The following is a 12,069-nucleotide window of genomic DNA, read 5'->3' as shown; positions in this document are numbered from 1 at the left end:
ATTTTTGACTAACCTTCATAAACTTCTTCAGATGACAGTCCTGTAACATCATATTACACAATGCATATAGGGTTTGTTCGAAAATGTGCATATGTAGCGGCACAAATCGTGGTTATACAATGTGATTAGTAGCCAAACTTCAAGCAATCTGTCCGGCGCCATCTTGGAGAGGCACCTAATCTAATCAATAACTAATCATAAACTTGACTAAAAAATACAGGTTGGACAGCAAATGAAAGATACATTAGTTCTTAATGCAACCGCTGTGTTAGATTTTTAAAATTAACGTTACTACGACATACAGCGTGCGCTAAAGCGATACCGCACCGAAATTCATGGCGGAATTATTGTTTAACATTTTTCAACATAAATACGAATTAACAGCATAAAGACTTCTTACTATTTGATGAGCTTCCATCAGAATCTTGGCCAAGGTGTCCTTTGTCCAGAACAATCGTCTTTTGGTTGAAAGATGTCCTCTTCTCCTGTAGAATTAGCCGCTAACGCTAGCCATGTGCCGGAGAGGTGTCCAACTCGCGATAGCGCGTGACAAAGATATTCCAGAAAATCGCAATAAACCGACATAAACTGCTATAAGTCGGTTTAAATTAACTACCTTATGAAGTTTTTAAGACAAAAATCAAGTTAAATCAGAGTCGGAGATATAGAACTGCTAAAACGAAAGCTTTTCAGGACGCCATGGTGATGTCCCTCCTGCGTCAGGCCCCCCGTTGAAAAGGTCGCACCTTCCGTTCCAAGAGCTTTTATAGTGCCCCAGATGGTGCAATCCACTCCATTCAAATTCTCACCGCTTACTGACACCTAGGGGAAGGCGTATGCAGTGCATGTAGCCCCATAGCTTACATGGGAATTTATAAACTGACGCTAGAACAGAGACCTCGATTTCAGAAATCTCACTTCCTGACAGGAAGTGTGCTGCAGAATGAGTTCTGTTTCACTCAGAGAAATAATTCAAACGGTTTTAGAAACTAGAGAGTGTTTTCTATCCAATAGTAATAATAATATGCATATTGTACGAGCAAGAATTGAGTACGAGGCAGTTTAATTTGGGAACGACATTTTTACAAAGTGCAAACAGCACCCCCTATTGAGAAAAGGTTACCGCAAAATGTCGGGAGAGACATATAGATTGCAATAATATCCTTGGGCATGCTGTAGTCTTCAAATCTGGTGGATAAGTTTTCCCTCAGCTACTTGATGAAAAATTGCATCAACTCTGTGACAATGCTGCGGCCTGGTCCCTCTGCCTGTCATTTCTTCCGTGTGCTGAAGTGCAGTAGCCTTCCAGATGACACGTCCAAATCAAACAACTCAAGCTTCCTAGTAAAGGCCTCAAATTTTTCCACCATGTCTACGACTGTTTCACTCTTCCTTGTAACTGCAGATTTAACCCATTTAAGTGACAGAATATGTTCGCAAAAAAATCTGTGTGTGCAGCTTGCAGTTAACGATTCAATGTTTCTGCGTCGGGCCTCTAAATGGGGCGGGAAGGCCACTGAAAGTTCAATGCTTAGATTCATAATTAGTCTGAGATTTAATTATTTGCAAACAGCGATATTTTAATTGCAAATAAGACACACTGGCTTGGCATTGGGAAAAGATGTAGTGATGAGCGCATCTCTGTACATTCTTCTCTGAAACTTAGATTTTCATTATCCACCTTTCTTCTTAATACTTTTTGAGAGCAACATTTTATCTTGTAATCAAGCAAATTGTTCTGAACAAATGTTGATGTTAAAAAAAGTAGTGTAGGCTACGTAGACCTGTTTTTCCCACCAATTAACGCACAGAGAAAAAGACCAAATAATAATTGAATAGGAGACAGTGATTTTATGAGCGTAATCAGATCAAAATGATAATCTTATTGTCACTGAATTTATTATGTACTAATCATATGTGTTAAACATGTTACATTCGTAGAGTAGGCCAATTAATTGTTATAATATTATTTACTTATTATCTTCTGGGCCGCCGTCTTCCAATTGTTATAATAGGATTTGAAGCAATAGCCTACCCAGGTGGGTCAACTATTTCAGCACCGTTTCGCGCTTCTCTGAGACAAGCATGAGAACTGGTCTTGATAAATCAATGCGATTTTTATTTTCACTGAATCTCCATTTGGGTATTGGTTAGACTACAATTAAGGTGTGGAAATGGTCACGTAATACAGCGCCACATTTTCCCAACGGAAACTATGAGGGTTTAATGTTTCATGGAATAGAAACACCATAATATTAATAAAATTAATGAAGCTACATTTTAAATCAATCCCATATACTATGTTCTTAAAGAAAAAAGATTTTAAATTATCTTGTACAGACAATATTACAAAAAGTAAAATGCTTCTCAAAGATGCCCTCTGGTAGTTAAACTAGCACTAACTAGCATTAATGGCAACAATGGCTGACAATTAAATAACATGCTATTGAATTCTGCGGCAGCCCGCAAGGTGTGCTGCAGAATTACAACACTTTTACAGGAAGAACCACTGTAGTAGCCTTAACCTATCGATGTTATGTTGAGCTGGGTGAATGGAATATGAATGACAGTCATTCAATATGTTGCTCTTAAATAAAAGTATTTTGCTCCCTCATCTCAAACTGCATAGACCGCCACTGAAAATCACCACTGATCCTATTATGTCCCGTGACATAGTGAAAGTACAATCCTTTAATGAGGAGGCAGAAAAGTACATTTAGGCTATTTACTCCATGGTGCAGGCAATGAACATGGCCATAAAATGTACGCTCCTCATGTACACAGACTCGTCGGCAACAAAATGCCTTAAATGACCATGGCCCCTGTCTGCATCATCCTCCTGCCTTAGACACATGTCACTTGCAAAGTCCAGGGGCAGCCAGTCCAAGGCAGTTGTCAATCACCTGTTCATTAACAACTTGGCTGGACTCTTCCCAGTAGAGGCTGTGGGCATAACATGCTGGGACAGCAGGAAACTTGGTAGGGGTCTGCAGTCACCGACTGAGATCCTAGACAGAGAGAGCCTCCTTGGTTGTCTGAACCATGTGCTCAGCTTGGCCATTTGAGGATGGATGATCTGTTTGATGGCAGCTCCACTGTCTGACACCAGGACTTCACACAACCCATGTGTGGCAAACAGCAGGCAGAGAGTGCTTATCACAGCAGCATAAGACATTGAGCTATCCATGGCTACTTCCAGACAATTTGAGTGGGAATTCACACAAATTAGAACATTCTTTCCTTTGAACTGCCTAGCAAAGTCTATATGAAGATGAGACCATTTATTTGTTGTCCACTCCCATGGGTGCAAGGCGGCCATGGGTGGAGCACGGCATGACTCTTGACAGGTGGCGTAGCTGTGCACCACGGCCTCAATTTCCATGTCCATCCCAGGCCTACCACACATAGCTCTGTACCTTTATCCTCACTATTTCAGGATGCATATCATGCAGCATGGAAAGGACCCTCCTACCTCACCAGACCAGGCACCACCACCTGGCTCCCCCACAAGATGTAGTTCTTGTAAACCGACAGCTCGTTCCGATGAGACAAGTAGAGCCCAAACTGGCTGCCAGGAACCTCGGAGGCCGGTCCATACAACACTCAGTGAAGCACCAGTGACAGGACAAGATCCTTCAAGGTCAGTGCAGCTATCCTAGAAGCAGGTTCATTAGGCACCACCTCCAACAGCATCACTTCCCAGGGAGGTGGTGGCTCTAACAAATGGGTAGTGAGTGGCAGGCAACTCAGGGCATTAGCCAACTGCTTACCTGGATGATAGCAGAGCTCATAACTATGGGCTCCCAGTATCAGGCTCCATCAGACCATCCCAGGGGAAATAATCTGGGGCATGTGCTTTACATGATGAAGCAGGCCCATCAAGGGCTTGTGGTCAGTGCAGACCACAAAATTGCAACCTGACAAATACTGATGGATGCAAAAAGTATCGGCAGGTCTTCTTTATCCAGCTGCGCATAGTTCCATTCAGTGGTAGTTAGTGTCTTATGCGTAGCACACGGGTGCCTCCCGACCATCAGATTCCAGATGACTCAACAAGGCACAGAGCCCATATGGCGACACATTACAGAACAGTAACAGGGGTTTGCTATCATCATAGTGGCTTGCAGCAGCCGCTTACCCTCTTTATAGGCTTCCTTATGAACGTTGGTTCAACTACATGGAACCAGGCAGGAAGCAGTCGAATAGTTGAGAAGTCCTTGAAACGACTGAATTGCAGACTTGTTCCGGGGAGAAGGTGCCTCCTAAATGGCCTTTACCTTATCCTGGGTCGGTTGTACACCCTCCTTGTCAATGTGGAACCCCAGGAACTCAATACTTTGTGCAGAAAAAATGTGCTTCTCCCTCTGCAGTTCCAACCCTGCTTCCACAAAGCCCCTCAGCACTTCCCTCAGCCGAGAGTCGTGCTCTTACAGGGTCTGGCCTGTGATCAGTATGTCAGTATGTCAGCTATTCAGCTTTGCCCCCTGTGATGCCTGCTAGCAAAGTGTCCATGTAGCACTGAAAAATGGCCACTGCTGTGGATACTACAAACTGAAGCCTTGTTGCCCTGGAAATACTCTGGTGTGGGTTGATAGTCAGGAACTCCCCTGCCTCATACTCCAAAGCTAGCTGCTGGTAGGATTGTCTCATGTACAACTTTGTAACCCCCCCCCCTCCATACAGTGCCTTCAGATAGTATTCATACTCCTTGACTTTTCCCACATTTTGGTGTGATATTTTGTCACTGATATACACAATACACCAATATTCTTTTACAATGAATAAGATGAAAAGCTGAAATGTCTTGAGTGAATAACTTTTCAACCTCTTTGTTATTGCAAGTCTATAAATAAAAAATGTCCCAAGTCACATAATACATTGCATGGACTCACTCTGTGTGTAATAATAGTGGTTAACATAATTGTTGTATGATTACCCCCTCTGTACCCCACACATACAATTACGTGTATGGTCCCTCAGTTGAGTAGTGAATTTTAAGCACATATTCAATCACAAAGATCAGGGAGGTTTTAATATACCTTACAAAGAAGGGCACCTATTGGTAGATGGTGTATCAATACACCCAGTCACTACAAAGATGCAAGCGTCCTTCCTAACTCAATTGCCAGAGAGGAAAGAGTTTCATGGCTGTGATATGAGAAAACTGATCATCGATCAACAACATTGTAATTACTCCACAATACTAGCCTAAATGACAGAGTGAAAAGAAGGAAGCCTGTACATAATCCAAATACTCCAAACATGCATCCTGTTTGCAATAAGACACTAAAGTAATACTGCAAAAAATGTGGCAAAGAAATTAACTTTGTTTCCTGAATACAAAGAGTCCGATTTGGGGCAAATCCAACACATCACTTAATATTTTAAAGCATGGTGGTGGCTGCATCGTGATATGGATATGCTCGTCATTGGCAAGGACTAGGGAGTTTTTTTAAATAAAAAGAAACGGAGTAGGGCTAAGCACAGGCAAAATCATACAGGAAAACCTGGATCAGTCTGCTTACAACAGACACTGGGAGACAAATTGGGACTGAGTCTGAGACTGGGACTTTTTCAAACATACTCGAGCTACAGTGCATTCGGAAACTATTCAGACCCCTTGATTTTTCCCCACATTTTGTTAGGTTACATCCTTCTTCTAAAATTGATTCAATCAATTGTTTTCCTCATCAATCTGCACACAATAACCCATAATGACAACGCTCCGAGACAGGATTGTATCGAGGCACAGATCTGGGGAAGAGTACCAAAACGTTTCTTCAGTTCTGCCACGGCATATAGTCATTACTAAACTCAGCAAAAAAAGAAACGTCCCTTTTTCAGGACCCTGTTTTTCAAAGATAATTCGTAACTTCAAAGATCTTCATGGTAAAGGGTTTAAACACTTTCTCCCATGCTTGTTCAATGAACCATAAACAATTAATGAACATGCACCTGTGGAACGGTTGATGAGACACTAACAGCTTACAGACGGTAGCCTTACAGACGGTAGGCAATTAAGGTCACAGTTATGAAAACTTAGGACACTAAATATCTGCGTGAACATGCCTTAGGCATGCTGCAAGGAGGCATGAGTACTGTAGATGTGGCCAGGGCAATAAATAGCTATGTCTGTACTGTGTGACACCTAAGACAGCGCTATAGAGAGACAGGACGGACAGCTGATCGTCCTCGCAGTGGCAGACCACGTGTAACAACACCTGCACAGGATCGGGACATCCGAACATCACACCTTCGGGACAGGTATAGCATGGCAACAACAACTGCCCGAGTTACACCAGGAACGCACAATCCCTCCATCAGTCCTCAGACTGTACACAATAGGCTGAGAAAGGCTGGACTGAGGGCTTGTAGGCCTGTTGTAAGGCAGGTCCTCACCAGACATCACCGGCAACAATGTCGCCTATGGGCAGAAACTCACCGTAGCTGGACCAGACAGGACTGGCAAAAAGTGCTCTTCACTGACGAGTCGTGGTTTTGTCGTATTTGTCGGATTCGCATTTATCGCCGAAGGAATGAGCGTTACACCGAGGCCTGTACTCTGGAGCGGGATCGATTTGGAGGTGGAGGGTTCATCATGGTCTGGGGCAGTGTGTCACAGCATCATCGGATTGAGCTTGTTATCATTGCAGGCAATCTCAACGCTGTGCGTTACAGGGAAGACATCCTCCTCCCTCATTTGGTACCCTTCCTGCAGGCTCATCCTGACATGACCCTCCAGCATGACAATGCCACCAGCCATACTGATCGTTCTGTGCATGATTTCCTGCAAGACAGGAATGTCAGTGTTCTGCCATGGCCAGCGAAGATCCCGGATTGCAATCCCATTGAGCATGTCTGGGACCTGTTGGATTGGAGGGTGAGGGCTAGGGCCATTCCCCCAGAAATATCTGGGAACTTGCAGGTGCTGTGGTGGAAGAGTGGGGTAACATCTCACAGGGAGAACTGGCAAATCTGGTGCAGTCCATGAGGAGGAGATGCAATGCAGTAATTAATGCAGCTGGTGGCCACACAAGATACTGACTGTTACTTTTGATTTTTACCCCCCTTTGTTCAGGGACACATTATTCCATTTCTGTTTGTCCCATGTCTGTGAAACTTTATGTTCAGTTTATGTTTCAGTTGTTGAATCTTGTTATGTTCATACAAATATTTACACATGTTAAGCTTGCTGAAAATAAACGCAGTTGACAGTGAACCCCGTTCTGCTAGCGGAACCCCTCACCAAAAGCCAATGGAATTGCAGGGCGCCAAATACAATTCAACAGAAATCTCATAAATCAAATTTCTCAAACATACAAGTATTAGGCACCATTTTAAAGATACAATTCTCGTTAATCCAGCCACAGTGTATGACTTAAAAAATGCTTTACAGCGAAAGCTCCACAAACGATTATGTTAGGTCACCACCAAGTCACAGAAAACCCTGCCATTTTTCCCGCCAAAGAGAGGAGTCACAAAAAGCACAAATAGAGAAACAATTAATCACTAGCCTTTGATGATCTTCATCAGATGACACTCATAGGACTTCATGTTACATAATACATGTATGTTTTGTTCATATTTATATCCAAAAATCTAATTTTACATTGGCGTGTTACGTTCAGTAGTTCCAAAACATGCAGTGAAACATGCAGAGAGCCACATGAATTTACAGAAATACTCATTATAAATGTTGATGAAAATACATGTGTTATACATGGAAATATAGATGAACTTATCCTTAATGCAACCGCTGTGTCAGATTTCAAAAAACCTTTACGGAAAAAGCATAATCCGAGTACGGCACTCAGAGCCCAAACCAGCCAAAATAAATATCCGCCGTGTTGCGCAGTCAACATTAGTCAAAAATAGCATTATAAATATTCACTTACCTGTGATGATCTTCATCAGAATGCACTCCCAAAAATCGCAGTTCCACAATAAATGTTTGTTTTGTTCGATAATGTCCATAATTTATGTCCAAATAGCTTCCTTTGTTAGGGCGTTTGATAAACAAATCCAAACGCCGTTCAGGTCCAGTCGGACGAAAAGTTCAAAAAGTTATATTACAGGTCGAAGAAACTTGTCAAACTAAGTATAGAATCAATCTTTAGGATGTTTTTATCATAAATGTTCAATAATGTTCCAACCGGAGAATTCCATTGTCTGTAGAAAAGCAATGGAACGAGAGCTACCTCTCATGTGAACGCGCCTGACTGAGAACGAGGCTGCTGCCAGACCCCTTACTCAAACATCTCTCATCCGGACCATCCTTCACGGTAGAAGCCTGAAACAACGTTCTAAAGACGGTTGACATCTATTGGAAGCCTTAGGAAGTGCAAAATAACCCATATCCCACTGTGTATTCGATAGGGAATGAGTTCAAAAACTACAAACCTCAGATTTCCCACTTCCTGTTTGGATTTTTTCTCAGGTTTTTGCCTGCCATATGAGTTCTGTTATACTCACAGACATCAATCAAACTGTTTTAGAAACTTCAGAGTGTTTTCTATCCAGTACTAATAATAATATGCATATATTAGCATCTGGGACTGAGTAGGAGGCAGTTTACTCTGGGCACGCTATTCATCCAAAAGTGAAAATGCTGCCCCCTATCCCAAAGAGGTTTTAACAACATTATGTTTTTGTCATAAACATCCAAATTATCCAAACCACAAGCTATAACGAGCACATTTTAATTTCAGTGGTAGAATCAGGAAGTTAAGTTATAAACTGTATTTGGCAGTTTATAGTGAACCATAAAGTACAGTGCTCATAGTGAACCACAAAGTCCAGCATTCATAACGAATGCAGATACCTCCCCACTAGGTAGATGGGGCTTGCCCACAAACTCATGACGTTGTTTACTTCGAATGACCAACACACAGTAATCTCAGAACTTCTCTATACAAGATTACTTTGTTTTTCACTCACGTTGGTCATCATGTTTGTGTGGTGTTCTGTGTCTGGCTGTGCTCATTAAAACCAAAAACTAAAATTAGTTATCTTTTGTCCATCAAGAATGATGTTTACGGTGACCAAAGATTATTATCAGTGGGATTTTCAGGCTGAACTGATGGGGATTCCATTTCGGCAAAAGCTTAGAAGTGTTGCGATACCATAGATTGTTTTTCTTTCAGAACAAAACAGAAGATTCTCTATTAGAGGTAACATTAGCTAGCATGCTAGCCTAGCTGGACTACGTAAGTTATCTAGCTAGCTAGCTAACATTACAGTCCTGTACTAAACTCTGAAAGCCATCAGCTAAATCATACAGCTATCTATCTTTTGGATACACAGTGTCAATCAATTTCGCCTATGCCATGATAGTCAACTGACTTGACAAAACTATAGTTTGTTATCAAGAAATTTGTGGAGTGGTTGAAAATAGATTTGTAATGACTCAAAACTAAGTGTATGTAAATGTCCGACAACTGTACATATAAAGTCAGTCAATGTTGTTAGCTAGCAAACAATCTAATGTTAGCAAGCTAGCTTACTAAGAAACTCAGCTAGCAATGACACAATCAGATAGCAAACTTGCCAACTTAACTGCAATTACCATAATGTACCTAGCTAGCATGTTAAGTTCATGTTTCTAGCTACCTAGCTAGCTTGCGCTATTGTCATCTTTGATGTTTACCGTACACAAGTAAAATACTCACAAATGAAGAGCAGTAACATTACTTACTTGAGCAAAATAAACGTTGCATTCCAATATGTTGCATGAACAGATGAAAACTAAAAACTGCTAGCTAGCTAAGCTATTTAGATAATGAGGTCTATTGTCTCCTGCAAATGCTCCACACGATGCATGATTCAAAATCCAGGCTAGGGAATCGGTGCTCAATCTATCTACAGTACCAGACAAAAGTTTGGACACACCTACTCATTCCAAGGTTATTCTTTATTTTGACTATTTTCTACATGGTAGAATAATAGGGACGACATCAAAACTATGAAATAAAAAGACCAAGTCCATATTATGGCAAGAACAGCTCAAATAAGCAAAGAGAAATGACCGCCACATGAAAGGATGCCCGAGTTACCTCTGCTGCAGAGGATACGTTCATTACAATTAACTGCACCTCAGATTGCAGCCCAAATAAATGCTTCACAGTGTTCAAGTAACAGACACATCTCAACATCAACTGTTCAGAGGAGACTGCGTGAATAAGGCCTTCGTGGCTAAATTGCTGCAAAAAAACACTACTAAAGGACACCAATAATAAAGAAGAGACTTGGTTGGCCCAAGAAACAAGAGCAATGGACATTAGACCGGTGGAAATCTGTCCTTTGATCTGATGAGTCCAAATTTCAGATATTGTCTTTGTGAGATTCAGAGAAGGTGAACGGATGATCTCCGCATGTGTGGTTCCCACCGTGAAGCATGGAGGATGAGGTGTCATGGTGTGGGGGTGCTTTGCTGGCGACACCGTCTGTGATTTATTTAGAACTCAAGGCACACTTAACCAGCATGGCTATCACAGCATTCTGCAGCGATATGCCATCGCATCTGGTTTGCGCTTAGAGGGACTATCATTTGTTTTCAACAGGACAATGACCCAACACACCTCCAGGCTGTTTGACCAAGAAGGAGAGTGATGGAGGCTGCATCAGTCGACCTGGCCTCCACAATCACCCAACCTCAACCCAATTTAGATGGTTTGGAATGAGTTGGACCGCAGAGTGAAGGAAAAGTAGCCAACAAGTGCTCAGCATGTGTGTGTGAACTCCTTCAAGACTGTTGGAAAAGCATTCCAGGTGAACCTGGTTGAGAAAATGCCAAGTGTGTGCAAAACTGTGTGATCAAAGCAAAGGGTGACTACTTTGAAGAATCAAAAATATGTGTTTTGATTTGTTTAACACTTTTTTGGTTACTACATGTGTCCATATGTGTTATTTCATAGTTTTGATGTCTTCACTATTGTTCTACAATGTAGAAAATAGTAAAAATAAAGAAAAACCCTTGAATGAGTAGGTGTGTCCAAACTTTGTCTAGTACTATATATCAACTGAATGAGTCTGGTAGTGTATTACTGTTCACTATTTCAAAATGTTTGGTGGTGATAAATGAAAACAATTAAACTGATCTTTATTTCTGAAAGCCTGTGGAATGGTATTCTAGTTTGAAAACTTGGTAGGGGACGGTAACAAAGAACACCTGTTGAGTATTTTTGGCTTTAAGAGGTGCTGCCACCTACTGTACGCAGTGATCAACACTTTTCTTCAAGTGGGTGAGGCGGATTAGGGAGTGTAATTTATTTTAGCATGTAAATCTTTGTCGAGCAAACTACTATTTTTTTTTAGATGCATGCCAGCAAAGCCACTACACAACACTAAACAATACATTAATTGCACTATAACGGTGACAAAACAGTGCCCTCAAACTGTTAAGGTTAACGTAATGCTGTCCCAACCGCAGAGCTTTATTTTCAGCACCATGGAGTGAATCCTTACCACAGCTACACCTGGCTATCAGCAGAGCCTTGTCTGCTAGCGAAACAGTTCATTCAGACTAATTTAATGCCTTTAATGCCTTTTAAACATAGCTGATATGGCTGACTTGTTTAAACAAATGTGGTTTCTACTGACAATTGATATGTACAAATGTGGCAGAGAGGAACGACGAGCGGATAAGAGGCAACCCATAATTTAGATTAAGACATTAATGAGCGAATAGTACAAACCTAGTCAATATAACTATTTGTTCAGCACTTTAGAAATGTATAGCAACAGAATTCAAAACATGAACCGTTCTTTCAGTATTCTCCCTGTACATCAAGTCAGAACTGTACGATAAATAAAGGGGGCATATAAGCAGACAGTGAACGCTCTTACAATATGTGATGATTACATTTCTCTCAAACAGGCTATAGGCTACATGTGCACAACAAAGTCAGAACAGTAGGCTAAGTTATGAGCGGGAAAGGGATCAAATTATTAGTTTGAGGCATATGGGCTACTAACAGCTTACTACACAACACGCACTTATGTATACTGTAGCTAAGAAAGTAATTACATAATTTATGCAGCGGCACATAAGACATTTTTGGACTCACCTGT

Source organism: Salvelinus namaycush, chromosome 19 (assembly GCF_016432855.1).
Source record: "Salvelinus namaycush isolate Seneca chromosome 19, SaNama_1.0, whole genome shotgun sequence".
Classification (NCBI taxonomy): domain Eukaryota; kingdom Metazoa; phylum Chordata; class Actinopteri; order Salmoniformes; family Salmonidae; genus Salvelinus; species Salvelinus namaycush.
Note: the sequence above shows the minus strand (reverse complement) of the source record.